Here is a 16,479-nt window from a genome sequence, read left to right on the forward strand (position 1 = left end):
TGTTTTTTTTCCCCCCTTTTATTTTTAGGTATACAGAAAGAGAGCCTCTTAATGAATCCGATGCCACTGATACAAAATACAAAAGATCTTTTATGAAAGATTTTATGGATATTTTCAAATGCCGCTAGTGCCTAGCCTTGATTTTTTTCTGTTCTCTCTTGCTTATTACCAGGCTAAGAGAACACGAGTGTCTCTGCAGAAAGTAAATACATTCAGAATTCTCATCCGTAGAAAATAAAAGCTTTTATGAAATGTTGTTTAAATGTTGTTGTTGTTGTTAGGTGCCGTTGTGTCAATTCTGACTCATAGTGACCCTGTGTACAACAGAACAAAACAGTACCTGGTTCTGTGCCATCCTCACAATCGTTGCTATGGTTGAGCCCATTGTTGCAGCCACTGTGTCAATCCATCTCATCAAGGATCTTCTTCTTTTTCATTGTTTAAGTAGTGGTATTAAAAAAAAAAAAAAGGTTTCATGCATTCTATTAATTTTTTGTATACCCTGAAAAGCTTTCAAAACTGGTTTTTAAAAAGTATTTTTAAACTTACATACAGTAAAATATTCTTAACTTTTTAATGTATGTTATGATTAGCATGGAAAAGATGTTCAAAGAAAAGTAAAGCAGCTCCCTAAACACTAGAAAACAAAGGAAGCAGCATGTAATTTAATGATAAATATCTCTGAGGACTAATTACTTTATAATATGGCATTCATATTTAGAAAATTAATTTAGCCATTTTTATGGTCCCATATCCAATTCTGGAAATATGCTTTAAAGACATCATTGCTTAATTATAAAAGAAGCATTAACAGAGTAGATTTTTAAAATCTGAATTTGCACATCTGAGCATTTCAGTAGAGCTTAAGATCTTTTCTAGACCTTTCATTTGCTATATACAAAGAAAAAAACTGAATATTAAACATTTGTCAACAATTTCTTAATATGCATTGTATATACCTGATTACATCTGTTTCTTTATATGAGTCTCGTAGTGCACACTTAGGAGGCTTTTTTCTACTGGGAGCAATTGATTTAATTAGGCAAGTTCTACTAATGTGTTAATTGGATGACAGACTTTTTAGCTTTTGCCTGAGATTAGATTTCAGTCACAGAATCGTAATTATTTTGATGACTTACCATAGTGAAATAGATGTAGCAGCTAAATTTTTAATGAACTTTTCACTCTCATTCCTATGTAGCTTCTTTATTTTATACATAAGGTTGTTTCTCAAAGCGTCCTTTATTTTTTTTTATTCTGTTGTCACTGTCCTTCCAATATGCCACATCTCATGTTTTAATAATGTTTTGTTGTATACAAGGCTATAAAATGAAAGACAAAACAATGCTGATTGAAGACTGAAGGCTGGGAAATAGCAGTGAGAACAATTGTATATTAGAGTCCAATTGTGGCATAAAATATTTTACTTTAAAAGTTCTTCATAGTTTACATACACACACACACACACACACACACACATACACACACACACATATATCAAACAACCGGTTGTCATTGAGTGGATTCTGAGGCACCTCTGAGTGGACTGGAACTGCCAACTTTTTGGTTAGCAGTCTAGCACATTAACCATTGTCACTACCCAGGGTCTCCTATATTTTACATACTAACTATAATTTCTGTCCATTTATCTCATATGCAAGTTCATCTAAGTTCATTATACTAAAAACCACTACACATGACCTTGCTATGGTCCCATCACTATGATAGCTCTGGGGATACAAAGATAACTATGATTTTTCCCCTGAAAGAGCTTTGTCCAAATATAGAATTAATGTCTTCTTGTTAAAGAAAAAAAAAATTAAGGAATATATATATTTTTAATAGCTGCGATGGTTCCTTTTTTGATTCAAACTTACATTCTACTTAGAATTTAATGTCATGGTGGATTCCTAATGTTTTTTACTAAAAAAAAAAAATTTTTTTTCCAAAGCTGTTAGGCTCTGATCCTTTTTTTCTTAACATTTCAGATTTTTTGGCCTTTAAAGTGAAAAATATATGATTGATATAGTTGCAGTATAAGTAAGTTTTACGTAAAAAGATAGTCACGTATAAGCATGTTAAAAAAAAGCCTGACATTAAACATGGATCTATTACAAGACCTACACATTCTATACCTAGATATTTATTCAAAAGAAACGAAAGCATTTATCTATACAAAGACTTCTACCTGAATGTTTATGGCAGTGTTATTTGTATTAACCCAAACCTGGAAACAACCCAAAAGCCCATCAACTAGTGAATGGATCAACAGATTAGTATATCCATACAGTGGAATACTACTCAGCAGTGAAAAGAAATGAACTACTGATATACACAAGAACATAGTTGAATCTCTAAATCATTATGCTGAGTGAAGGAAGCCAGAAAGAAAAGATTACATAATAGATGATCCCGTTTATGTAAAACTCTAAAAAATACAAACTATAATCACAGAAAGCAGTTCCATTTTATATGTAGATATAGATTTGGGTAGAAGATGGGATGAATATTAAAGAACATAAGAAAACTTTTGGGGTATTAAAATGTTCATTTTTTTATTGTGATGGTTTCATGCATGTGTTTGTATGTCAAAACCTATCAAATAATGCACTTTAAATATGTGAAATTTACTGAATGTCGATTATGCATTAATAAAGTTTCAAAAGAGTTACTTAAGGAGATAAGAAAATTGAGATATAAGTCGTATGAATACAGGGGAAAACATGGTAATGACAAATAAAAAATGTCATTAAGATGGTTGTGGTATGAATTATTAACCCAAGGGAATAATGGTTTCCATAAAGTGTTTCCAATGTAGTTTTTTTTTTTTTTTTTCTCATTAAACTTTGTTTTAATGGATCTCAAAATTCTGTGACAGATTTTTGGTCAAGTTGTTTCCATTTAAAAAGTACTGATTTTAAAAACTAATAACTTAAAACAGTCACACAAAAAAGGAAACAAATGGTCCACAAAAACATTCCTTTCCTTCTGAAGCTTTTACGATGCATTGTTATTATTAACCAGTCTTTTACTATTAAACTTAAATGGCCAATTGAGACAAACAGTTCTGAGACCATTCTTCCACCACTGATTAAGACTGGGGTGGCAGGTGTTATGGGTAACATTCATTTAGCCTTCTGAGCTTTCTGAGCGGACTTGGTGACCTTGCCAGCTCCAGCTGCCTTTTTGTCCACTGCCTTGATGACACCCACAGCAACTGTCTGTCTCATATCACGAACAGCAAAACGACCCAGGGGAGGATAGTCAGAGAAGCTCTCAACACACATGGGCTTGCCAGGAACCATGTCAACGATGGCAGCATCACCAGACTTCAAGAATTTTGGGCCATCTACTAGCTTCTTAACAGAACGGCGATCAATCTTCTCTTTGAGTTCAGCAAACTTGGAAGCAATGTGAGCTGTGTGACAATCCAGCACAGGTGTGTAGCCAGCACTGATTTGGCCTGGCTGGTTCAGGATGATCACCTGAGCAGTGAAACCAGCTGCTTCCATTGGTAGGTCATTTTTGCTGTCACCAGCTGCATTGCCACGACGAACATCTTTGACAGAGACTTCTTGACGTTGAAGCCTACATTGTCCCCAGGGAGAGCTTCACTCAAAGCTTCGTGGTGCATTTCAACAGACTTTACTTCAGTGGTGACATTGACTGGAGCAAAGGTGACCACCATGCCAGGCTTGAGAACACCAGTCTCCACTCTGCCGACAGGGACAGTACCAATACCACCAATTTTGTACACATGCTGGAGAGGCAGACGCAGGGGCCTGTCAGTTGGACGAGTTGGTGGCAGGATGCAATCCAGAGCTTCAAGCAGTGTGGTTCCACTGGCATTGCCATCCTTACGTGTGACTTTCCATCCCTTGAACCAAGGCATGTTAGCACTTGGCTCCAGCATGTTGTCACCATTCCAACCAGAAATTGGCACAAATGCTACTGTGTCAGGGTTGTAGCCAATTTTCTTAATATAGGTGCTGACTTCCTTAACGATTTCCTCGTATCTCTTCTGACTGTAGGGTGGCTCAGTGGAATCCATTTTGTTAACACCAACAATTAGTTGTTTCACACCCAGTGTGTAAGCCAGAAGGGCATGCTCACGGGTCTGCCCATTCTTGGAGATACCAGCTTCAAATTCACCAACACCAGCGGCAACAATCAGGACAGCACAGTCAGCCTGTGATGTTCCTGTAATCATGTTTTTGATGAAGTCTCTGTGTCCTGGGGCATCAATGATGGTCACATAGTACTTGCTGGTCTCAAATTTCCACAGGGAGATATTAATGGTGATGCCTCGCTCACGTTCAGCTTTCAGTTTATCCAAGACCCAGGCATACTTGAAGGAGCCCTTTCCCATCTCAGCAGCTTCCTTCTCAAATTTTTCGATGGTTCTTTTGTCGATCCCACCGTATTTGTAGATCAGGTGACCAGTAGTGGTGGACTTGCCTGAATCTACGTGTCCAATGACGACGATGTTGATGTGGGTCTTTTCCTTTCCCATTTTGGCTTAGACTTTGCGATAGTTTTCACCAACACCTGTGTCCTGGCGGCAAACCCGTTGTGAAAAAGCTCCAATGTAGTTTTAAATAACTAATTTTCGTTTCAGATATTCAGTTTTAAAATGATCTTTCTATTTTGATTGATGAGAGAATGGAGTTTTGTTTTGTTATACTTTTACCCTTTTGTTTATGATGTCAAAGTTTTCACTAGACAACAGGTTGATGGTTTTAATGTTTAAATCTCCTTCTTTATTATCATGATTTCTTCTTATCCGTTATTTAAAAAACACATACAATCACAGAAAAATAATTTAGAAAAAAATGCTTTTTTGATTTAAACAATTATTTTATTGGCATACTCCAGCAATAGGAAGTTTCAAAGTTATTGTAAGTTTAATAGATCCCAAGGCTATTTCCAGATTTAAAGACTCAATACTAGAATCAATGTGTTAAATCACCCACTGGAATTTTATTTTTGTAAGGGGTGAAAATGTCTCAAATTTAAACATGGTAAGGATGCTAGAGTGGAATGATTTTATTTCTGTTTTGGTCTCTGGGAAAATAAACTAAATATAAAAATACAAGGATCTTGTTGACAGGATAATTTTGAGTTGTCTGGAATGAAAGAAAAAGGTATGATACGTTATTCCTTTGGTATGGTATATTTTTGTAAGATTGCATCATGTTCCCACAAAGAGAGAATACACATATGAGAGAAGTGTTTCATGTTCAATAGTGCCTTTTGTTTTTGTAGAACAATTTCCCTGCAATTCAAAAAATATTAGTAATGCAAGCAAATTTTGAACATAGTACTTTCAGGGTAAAGGCAAAAAAAGCTATTAACAAATGTTGAACTGTATATAATAGGTGTTGTTTTCAAGTGATGTAGGTTAGTGGATACGGAAAAGAGAAAGACTAGAATGAACCCTGTAGTATTAAGTTGGAACTGGAGTTATCGTTATGGCCTATGATTTTTGTATAGATAGGTAGATTTGGAAATAGATGATATAGCTATAGGTATAGAGGTACTGGTATGTGTATGTGAGTATTTTTTCATAGTTTCGTCTGCTGAAGGAGCCCTGATGGTGCAGTGGTTAAATGCTGGCCTGTTAACTGAAAGGTCAGTAGTTCGTAGCCACCAGTCACTCTGAGGGAGAAAGATGTGGCAGTCTGTTTCCATAAAGACTACAGCCTTGGAAATCCTATGGGCAGTTCTACTCTGTCCTATAGGGTCCCTAAGAGTTGGAAACCACTTGAAGGCAACAAGTTTCTGTTTGTTGAAAGGGTTTATAGTGCTCAAATTCTGTTTCTAAAAACTATTCCTCACTAAAATATTCCAGAGATCCTTAAATGGCTATTTCCAGGGCTGGGTCAGGCATATCTTTCTGTGTTAAAAATTAAAACACACTAAAAAATTCAAAAATGAAATGGAATGTATAAACATTGATATCCTAGGCATTAGTGAGCTGAAATGGACTGATTTTGGCCACTTTGAATCAAATAATCATATGGTCTACTATGCTGGGAATGACAAATTGAAGAGGGATGACGCGTGCATCATCAAAAAGAACATTTCAAGATATATCCTGAAGTAGAACACTGCAGTGATAGTCTAATACCCATACACCTACAAGGAAGACCAGTTACTATGACTATTCTTGAAATTTACACACCAACCACTGAGCCCAAAGATGAAGAATTTGAAGATTTTTACCAACTTCTGCAATGTGAAATTGATGGGACATGCAATCAAGATGCTTTGATAATTACTGATGATTGGAATGTGAAAGTTGGAAACAGAAAAAGGATCGGTAGTTGGAAAATATGACCTTGGTGATAGAAGTGATGCCAGAGATCTCAGGATAGAATTTTGCAAAACCAACGAATTCTTCATTGCAAATACCTTTTTTCAACAGCATAAATGGTGACTATGCATGCAGTTATCACCAGAGGGAACACACAGGAATCAAATTGACTACATCTGTGGAAAGAGACAATGGAAAAGCTCAATATCATCAGTCAGAGCAAGGCCAGGGACCGACTGTGGAACACACCATCAGTTGCTCATATGCAAGTTCAAATTGAAGCCTAAGAAAATTAAAACAACTCAATGAGAGCCAGAGTATGACCTTGAGTATATCCCACCTGAATTTAGAGAACATCTGAACAACAGATTTGACATACTGTACACTAATGACTGAAGACCAGATGAGTTGTGGGATGACATCAAGGACATCATACATGAAGAAAGCAAAAGGTCATGAAAAAGACAGGAAAAAAGGAAAGACCAAAATGGATGTGAGAAGACACTCTGAAAGTTACTCTTGTACATCTAGTAGCTAAAGCAAAAGGAAGAAATGATGAAGTAAAAGATCTGAACAAAAGATTTCAAAGGGCAGCTTGAGAAGACAAAGTAAGGTATTATAATGACATGTGCAAAGACCTGGAGTTAGAAAGCCAAAAAGGAAGAACACACTCAGCATTTCCCAAGCTAAAAGAACTGAAGAAAAAATTCAAGCCTTGAATTTAAATAGTGAAGGATTCTATGAGCAAAATACTGAATGATGCAGGAAACATCAAAAGAAGATGGAAGGAATACACAGAGTCACTGTACCAAAAAGAATTCTTTGACGTTTCAACCAGTTGAGGAGGTAGCATATAATCAAGAACCAATGGCACCGAAGGAAGAGGTCCAAGCTGCACAGAAGGCACTGGCAAAAAACAAGGCTCCATGAATTGATGGAATACCAACTGAGATATTTCAACAAATGTATGCAACAAAAAGTGCTCACTCGTCTATGCCAAGAAATTTGGAAGACAGCTGCCTGGTCAACCGACTGGAAGAGATCCATATTTATGCCTATTCCAAAGAATGGTTGTTCTCATCTTACAAACCAAACCAGCCTCTATTCATGGTGTAATGAAATTTGATTTGCTAGTTGTGCAAGGTAGAATTTCTAAAATGGCTCCCAAAAATGTCTCGTCCTAATTCCTGGAACTTGTGAATATGATAAGGTAGCATGCTTATAATTATGTTAAGATACATGGCACAGTTGACCTTAAAATAGGAAGATTATTCTGGATTAACTGGGTGGACCCAATGTAATTACATGAGCTCTTAAGAGCAGAGCTTTCTCCACCTGGGGCCAGAAGGAGAAGCCAGAGAGATTCCAAGCATGAGAAGGATTCAACTGGTTGTTGCTGTTTTGAAGATGGAGAGGGCCACATAAAAAAAGAATACAGACAGCCTCTAGGACGAGAGAAGGCCCCACCTGACAACAAGCATGGAAATAGGGACCTCAGACCTATAGGTCTAAGGACTGGATTTTGTCAACAATGTGAATGAGTTTGGAAGTAAATACTTCCCTTGAGCTTCAGATAAGAGCACAGCCCAGATGACATCTTGATTTTGGATTTGGGAATATCCTGAGCATAGAACCCACTGTGCCCACCCATACTTCTTATCTACAAAACAGTGAGCTAATAAATGCAGTTGTTTTAAGCCACTAAATTTGTGGCAATTTGTTACACAGTGTTAGAAAACTAATACATTATTCCACAAATTAAGATGCATGGCCCCGATTTTTTCCCTAAGAAGTAACTTAATCTTTTCAAATTAAGTAAACATATTGTGACTTTAACTGAGAGAATAAGGAGCAGACATTTATATTCCATTTCAGACTTATACTTCCTGCTCATCTGAAGTATACTTTGATTTTCTCTTGTATTTCATATGTGGAAAAAAGTGTATGATTATATCATGAGTATTTTTTGAAGCTTAGAGACATCATTAAATTATGATGTAATCACAAATTAATGTGACAACACCGTATGAACTAGATGAGTGCTGAAAGTGCAGAAATTATAATGCAGTGCAGATACTGAGAAATAAATGCCTTTATTGTTAACTTTATTGATCTGAAAAAAAAAAATCAAAGTGGGAACAGTTTTTCATACTCAATAAAACAGAAAAGGATATAAGTGTAATGTAAAAAAGTGATTTATCCTTGCATACTCGTAAAATTAAAGGTAGAAATATATTGTATTAATTATTAGATTTTCAGCAACATTGTAGTACATTTAAGAACCTCACATTGTGCTATGATTTGATTAGTTTTCTTGCATTTTCGAGTGACACTATACATCAACTTTAATTTATATTGTCTAGATTTGAATGGAGTACATTAAAAATGATTAATATGAAAGCATTATTTAATTTCCCTTCAAATAATCAAATTTCCAGAGATCTTAGTATTATATTGTTTGGCCTAAAAGCCTTTTGGAGTACAATATGTTTAGTAATATTAGATTAAGTTTTTCTTGGAAAAGGAAAACACAAAAGCAGTTATTTTTACTAATTTTTGGAAGAAAGAAGTAATGGGGTTACTAAAAGTATTAAAAGTTGAACATTTTCATTTTGAAAAATTAAAAAAATAAATCGCTTTGGTTTGCCAAAATGAAGACTCCAAAATGTCTTGAAAACCTAATCTCTAAATCCAGTTTATTTAGTTTATAATTAACTTTAGTTAAACACTGGACTCAGACTTATACTCAAATAAATATTTTTACAATTCATATTTTATTTTTAATAATGAAATCTAATAATATAATGACCAAGAGCTTTAGAATATATATTTCGTGTTGCCCTCTAGGATTTCCAGGGAGCACCTGGTGGATTTGAACGGCTGACCTTTTCATTAACAGCCGTAGCTCTTAACTACTATGCCACCAGGGTTTTCAAATGACCAAGAGCTTTAGAATAGACAATTTGTGTTTTGAACTAATATTAAAAAAAAAAAAAAAAATTCATCTGAAATTTTAGTGTCATGTAATGAAACAAGGAATACAAAGTAATGCCGGGTACCCTCACACCCATGCAAATTTATTTTCATTTAGAATGTTTTGCTTTTAGAATTTATAGTTATGAGATAATCAGAAACATTTCAAATGCTTGCTACTCTGATATTACTATTTAGGGTTTGTGGCTTTCTTCTTTTAATAGTTTTACTTTTTAATTGTTGTAATACATATATATAATATATATGCATATGTGTAAAACACACTTGCTTAGTCAACATTTTTCACATATATGATTCAGTGAGATCGGTTATATTAATCATGTTGTGCAGTCATCACCAAAGTCCTTTGCCAAATTTTCCATCCCCATAAACGAAAACTCAATGCCTCCTAAACAACAATTTCCCCCATTTCCCCTCCCTTCTGCCCTTGGTAATGACTATTAAACTCTGATCTCTATATTTACCTATTTTGTGTACTTCGTATTAATAAGATCATATAATATTTGTCCTTTTTTACTGTGCTTTAGGTGGAAGTTTACAGCTCAAGTTAATTTCTCATACAAAAATTTATACACATATTGTTTTGTGACATTGGTTGTAATCTCCACAATGTGACAGCACACTCTCCCTTTCCAACCTGCGTTCCCCACGTCCATTCAAACAATTCCTGTCTCTTCTGACTTCTCACCCTGCCTCCAGCCTGGAGACACCCATTTGGTGTTGTGTAGCTCATTGAACTAAGAAGCACACTGCTCACATGTGTTATTTTTTGTTTTATAGTCTTGTGTAATCTTTGTCTGAAGAGTGGGCTTTGGGAATGGTTTTAGTTCTGGGTTAACAGAGTATCTGGGGGCCACAGTTTCGGGGTTCCTCTAGTCTCTGTCAGACCATTAAGTCTGGTCTTTTTACATGAATTTAAGTTCTCCTCAGCGCTTTTCTCCTACTCTGTCTGGGACTTTCTATTGTGTTCGCTGTCAGGGTGGTCATTGGTGGTAACTGGGCACCATCTGGTTCTTCTGGTCTCAGGTTGATGGAGTCTCTTGTTTATGTGGACCTTTAGTTTTTTGGGCTAATATTTTCCTGTGTTTTTGGTGTTACATTAAAAAGTTTTTTTAATGTACATACCACATTTTGTTTATCTGTTGATGAGTGTTTGAGTTGCTTCCACCTTTTGGCCCTGGTAGCATGGTGGCTAAGAGCTCAGCTGCTAATCAAAAAGTTGGCAGTTTGAATCCGCCAACTGCTCCTTAGAAATCCTATGGGGCAGTTGTACTGTGTCCTAAAAGGTCGATATGAGTCAGAATCAATTCGATGGCAGTGGGTTTGGTTTTTGGTTAAATGGCTAATGATGTTGAGTATCTTTTCCTATGCTTGTTGACCATTTGAATATCCTCTTTGGTGAAATGTCTATTCAGATCCTTTGTGTGGCTTTCTCCCAACCCTATTCTCTATTGACTTGAGTGAGAGTTGATCATCCAATTTTACCATCTAATCTATAGCTGCTCTTCAAGTACATTTGTACATATCCTTGACTGATTTTTATTTTCTAGTAGGTATTCCTCAGGAGCCCTGGTGGCACACTAATTAAGTGCTCGGCTGCTAACCAAAAGGTCTGCAGTTCAAACCCGCCAGCCCCTCGTTGGGTAAAGATGTGGCAGTCTGCTTCCGTAAAGATTTACAGCCTTGGACATCCTACAGGGCAATTCTACTCTGTCCTATAAGGTTGCCATAATCAGAATAGACTCAGTGGCAATGGGTTTGGTTTGGTTTGGGCATTCCTCTGGAGAAAACTCTACTGGATTAAATCCCCCACTCCCTATAGACCTATTTATCTGGTACTTTGAACACATGGACTTCATGAAATACTATAGTGTTTATTAAGTGCTGTTTTCACAGTATTTTCTCTCTATCCCTGCCTGTAGTATTTGTGACAGTTCCTCCTAGAATGCAGCTCTGTGGCTGCTTCTCCTGTTCCTATTGGTCACTTCTATTATCTGAGAGTTGCAGGTTTCAAATAATTACATGAATATAAGTTGATTGCTCTTCTTGTAACACAAATTTTTAATGAATTTAGTATTTAAATGTTAAAATAAAAATCTGGATTTAAAAATAATCTGTGATTGAAGAAAGACTTTTGAACAAAGTATGAAACAGAGAAGCCATAATGGAAACGTCAGGTAAATGTGACTTCAAAAAGTTAAACATTTCTCTTTAGCAAAATTACAATAAAAATACATCTAACCACCTTACCAAAAATAAACAATTTCCAAACCATAAAACAAATGTTGTAAACAAAGTCAAAGGGCAAATTATAAATTAGAAATGATATTTTGAAAACTTATAGAAGACAAAGTCTATTTTCTTTAACATAGAATAGGAAGTTAGAAAACAAGAAACAAAAAAGATGAACTCAATTAGAAAATGAGCTATAGATGAGCTAATAAATACCTGAAAAGTTGATCGAGTTCACTTAAAATAAAAAAAACAATGTAAATTAAAACAAAGAGGAAATATATATTTTTGCTTTGGTTAGAAGATTTAAAAAAAAAGTAATGCTCAGTCTCATCACCGGTAGGGGAAATCAACATATTGTATGTGGAGTTTAAATTGATAAAACCTTTCTGAACCTAGTCAGCAATTTTAACCAAGTTAAATTGCACATAACCCTTTTCTTAACAATTCAGTATTCCAGGAATTTATCTTACTGACTGTTGTATAGAAGTATATGTAATATACATATGTTTTAATTTACTATGTCAATGTTTATAACAATTCAAAACTGCGAATGAATTAGACGTTTACCAGTAAAGGCTGGTTAAAGTAATAAAGAATAATACAGGTTATAAAAAAAACCTTTCTGGTTTTGGTTAACCTTTGATAAATGTTCGTGGGAGTAGAACTTTATTTTTTACTTTAGATTCTTCTGAAACTTTCAAATTTTTACAATGAGCATATTATTTAAAATGTAGAAGTGTAGAGATGGGAGGGAAAAGAGACCAATGCCTGAATGAACCAAAGATCATACATAAAGAGGCCAAGTCCAGTTGCCGTTGAGTAGATTCTGACTCAGGACTCCGTGTGTGTCAGAGTAGGACTGTGCTCTGTAGGGTTATCAATAGTTTTGACCTTTTGGAATAGATTATGAGACCTTTCTTTCAAGATGCCTCTGGATGGATTTGAACTTCTGACCTTTCAGTTAGCAGCTGAGCATGTTAAGCATTTGCACCAGATTATAGGGTCAGTTACCCAGTAATCTGAGTGATACAGATTTTAGCTAGGTCTCTGAATCAGGAACAGACAGCATAGGTAGGATGTAGTGTCTCTTCTCTCATTTTATGCTAGCTGTTCTAACTAAGGTCTGTATCACCCAGATTATCTATTTCAGGAAAACAAACCAAATATTTTACACCAATTTTGTTTTCAATTCAGGACTATAAGTCTTAAATTATTAGAAATTCCTCCCCACTTTTGGTTCGTTGGATTTTTTGCTCATTTTATTTTACTTTTATTTTATTGTGTTTTTCTCTCTTTTTTGTATTTGCTGTGAGTTTTCTGTAAATTTGGAGAAGCTTCATGAGAGATGTGGGTTAGATGCCTTTCGCAACTGAAGCCATGTGGTTTTCTTTCTTTCTCTCACACTTGTCTTAGCATGCTAAATTCACTTTCCCTTTTTATTATACAACTATTAACACAGACTATCATTTTACAAGTCAGAAATCTCCTTTTCTGAAGGTAGTTTGTATCTTTAAGGTTTTGACAGTATTTGTGTTTTTAATTTTATAAAACCAGAAACTGGGAATTAGAAAATTTACATTTTCTTTAATATACTGAATTATAGATTCTTGATAACTATAACAAAGACATTTTGAAATTGTTCCATAAATAATACCAAAAAGAATTAATTCATTCCTTCCAAAATGCATAGAAAAAAGTTAAAATAATTTTTTAGCATGACATTTCTTCAATAATGTTAGTAAATGATAGAGGCCTTTCTACTGAATTTCATGTCTAATAAAGTTTGTTACATTTGACAGATACTCATGTTACAATTTCATGTCAGTATTTGTGCATTTTGTCATTTGAAGCAGATATATTTTTTAAATTGCATGTTCTAAAACTATTTCTGACATTTAAGAATGACTAAATTGTATATCCAGATGTGGTAGTTTTTTGGAAAAAAATCAAATACCAGACTTAAAATTATAATGAAGTATAATAATAGTTAAAATTTAAGTAGTGCTCACATATGTGCCTGGCACTATTCTGAGTGCTCCTCATATAAAAAAAAAAAAAAGTACCTCATTTAATTCTCACAGAAATTCTAGGAGGTAGTAACTGTTGTTGTTTTACGCATTTTATGAATGAGAAAACTGAGAGATGTGATTTTCCACTGATCATATGACTAGTAAAAAGCTGAACCAGGGCTTGAACCCAGGAAATACTTTCAGAGTTCATTACCTTTACTACTATTGAACACTAATACCAGTACTTCGTAAAGACACAGTGAATTTTTGTTGATAGGTGTCTTAGTTATATGGTGCTGCTATAACAGAAATATCACAGATGAATGGTTTTAACAAGGAAAAATTTATTCTCTCACAGTCTAGGAGGCTAGAAGTCCAAATTCAGGGTGCCAGCTTCAGGGGAAAGTTTTCTCTCTGTTGGCTCTGGGGGGTGGTCCTTATCATCAATCTTCCCCTGGTCTAGAAGCTTCTCAGCACAGAGACCACAGGTCCAAGGGACACACTCCACTCCTGGCTCTTTTTGCTTGGTAGTAATGAGGTCCCTCTCCCCTCTGCTGTCTTCTTTCTTTTATATGTCAAAAGAGCTTGACTCAAGATACAACCTAATCCTGTGGATTATATCCTGCCACATTTACATAACTGCCTCTAATCCTACCTCATTAACATCATAAAGGTTGGGATTTACAGCACATAGGAAAATTACATCAGATCACAAAAATGAAGGACAACCAAATACTATTACGAATCATGACTTAGCCAAGTTGAAACATATTTTTGGGGGACACAATTTGATCCATGACAATAGGATAATAGTCCAATAATAAAATAGTGTAGTTTTTTAAAGCAATATCATTTAAATAGCATTTTGTTTATAGTACAGACAAAATAGTATACCAAATTCTTCTAAAGAAGGGAAAGGAAGAAGTAAGGATATTAACATTTTTATCTTAGATGATAATTTTCTTGATTCCTTATAAAGTTAAAGATATGATGTTTTTAGATTGCTGTAAATCTCTGTGTATGACTCTGGAAAACAGTAATAACACTCTTGAAACTATTTCATCTAATGTTTTATTCTGCTTGGTTTATTTCTTTACCTATCAATCAACAGATATTGTCACTAAGAAATGTCCTATTAAATTTGGCATCAACGATAAGCCAACTTGCATAGTTCTTTAGTGTCACGTAAGCACTATAAATATGGAAGAAGATGGCATAGTTAAAATATATTTCATTCATCAGAAAAGATATTTATAAGAACATTTCGGGAGAATAATTAGGTTTCCTACATTCCAAATGCGCTTGAATTTTGCTGTGTGTCATAAAATGGAAAGGACAGTTATTTTTGGGGTATGATTAACATTACCAGGGTTCTGCACCTCTCTCTCTCGACAACGTTTTTTTCCTGTTGTACTGTACTCCTTTGTCATAATCACATGTTTTCTTTCCTCCGTCTTTACCTTTTCCACAATTTATTACTCCCTGTTATTACCTCTACTATTCTCTGTGCTGATATAAGCATAGTTATTTTTCCTCCGTCTTTACCTTTTCCACAATTTATTACTCCCTGTTATTACCTCTACTATTCTCTGTGCTGATATAAGCATAGTTATTTTTTTTTTAATATGCTAAGATATTTATAGCTTATAAAAGCAAAATTGGATCATACTGCCCTCACCTAGCTTTCCTGGAGCAGAGGAGCTTCCACAAATGAATAGTTATAGGATTTATCTCACTGCCAGTCTTACAAGAGGATGAGAACAGAGACAGACCACACCTCCTGCACAGTGGCCCACCAGATCCCTCTGAACGTGATAATCAGCACCCATCATGACGAAAGGGAAGTGAATGAATGAGGAAAGGTCTTTGAGGGCCTTCTTAAGGCTCATAATGAGGCTATGTATATAATCCAAGAATTCTGACTTCAAATTCTGTGATTTTTCAGTAGCGCTATCTTGAAATGATACCTGTTTTTATTACAAGGGGTAGTTTTTGTCATACTGAATATAAGTAGATGACGATAAGGGCCATTTGATTTTTAAAACTTTTGACATAACAAATCGATCTGGACATTTCTCTAGGGTTAATGAACAATTTTACAACACACCACGCTATTTAAAGTCAAGCATTCAGAGTCCCGAAGTAACACACCCTTAATTCATACATCCCACATTCAAAATTTACTTCTAAGTTTATAAAAAATATTTTTAATATATTATTCGACGGCACTGGGTCTGGGTTTATCCAAATATATCCAGTTGGCTCTGGGAGCAATTATGTCCCTCCCCTCGCCGCCCGCCCCCCCCCCCCCCCGCACACACATACTTTTTTTTTTTTTTTAGAATCGCATTAACTTTCCTCCTTTCTATATTCAACTTAAATAAATTAATTTGTGGATTTGTACAGATTTGTTAAAACTCTGAAAAAATGATAGCTCATCAGTTACACCTGTTATAGTTGGTGATAATGTATACTTTTTTTTTTAGCTGACTTTTTCTGTCTCAGTAGCATTAGCATTTTCAGGAAGACCAAGGTTATACAGGCTATTTCTGCTCATGTACTTTATTTTAATCTGCTGAGATATACACTTTTTCTTTGAAACCAGTGTCAAAGGTGGTCATGAAAGGCACAAGCATCAGAAGTAAAAATCTATGTTTTTGATAGCAAGAACAAAGAAATGCATTTCACATAAAATATTAATCACATTTAACTATCTGGAGACACATTATAATGATTTTGTGAAAGTTCTTAATCAAAGTTTGAATGGGCATATCCATACTTTCACATCATTGCTGAGATTATAAATTATTTCTACCTTTATTAGAAACAGGAATATGTTTGGGAAAGCAGTACTTGCACAGTCATTATACAACAAACACTTAATATAGAAGTGCTTACATGTGAGGCAAATTTAAGCACTGTAGG

The 16,479-nt window shown here is 35.0% G+C and overlaps 1 protein-coding gene and 1 pseudogene across 1 annotated transcript in view; one reads left to right on the forward strand and one right to left on the reverse strand.

The window, feature by feature from the left end:
• The window catches only part of STPG2 (sperm tail PG-rich repeat containing 2), a 391,925-nt gene that overhangs the window by 238,596 nt on the left and 136,850 nt on the right, over positions 1-16,479 (forward strand). The window lies entirely within an intron of this gene.
• Positions 2,945-4,583, reverse strand: LOC126076939 (elongation factor 1-alpha 1-like; annotated as a pseudogene).

The sequence above is a fragment of the Elephas maximus genome, chromosome 5 (assembly GCF_024166365.1).
Source record: "Elephas maximus indicus isolate mEleMax1 chromosome 5, mEleMax1 primary haplotype, whole genome shotgun sequence".
NCBI lineage: Eukaryota > Metazoa > Chordata > Mammalia > Proboscidea > Elephantidae > Elephas > Elephas maximus.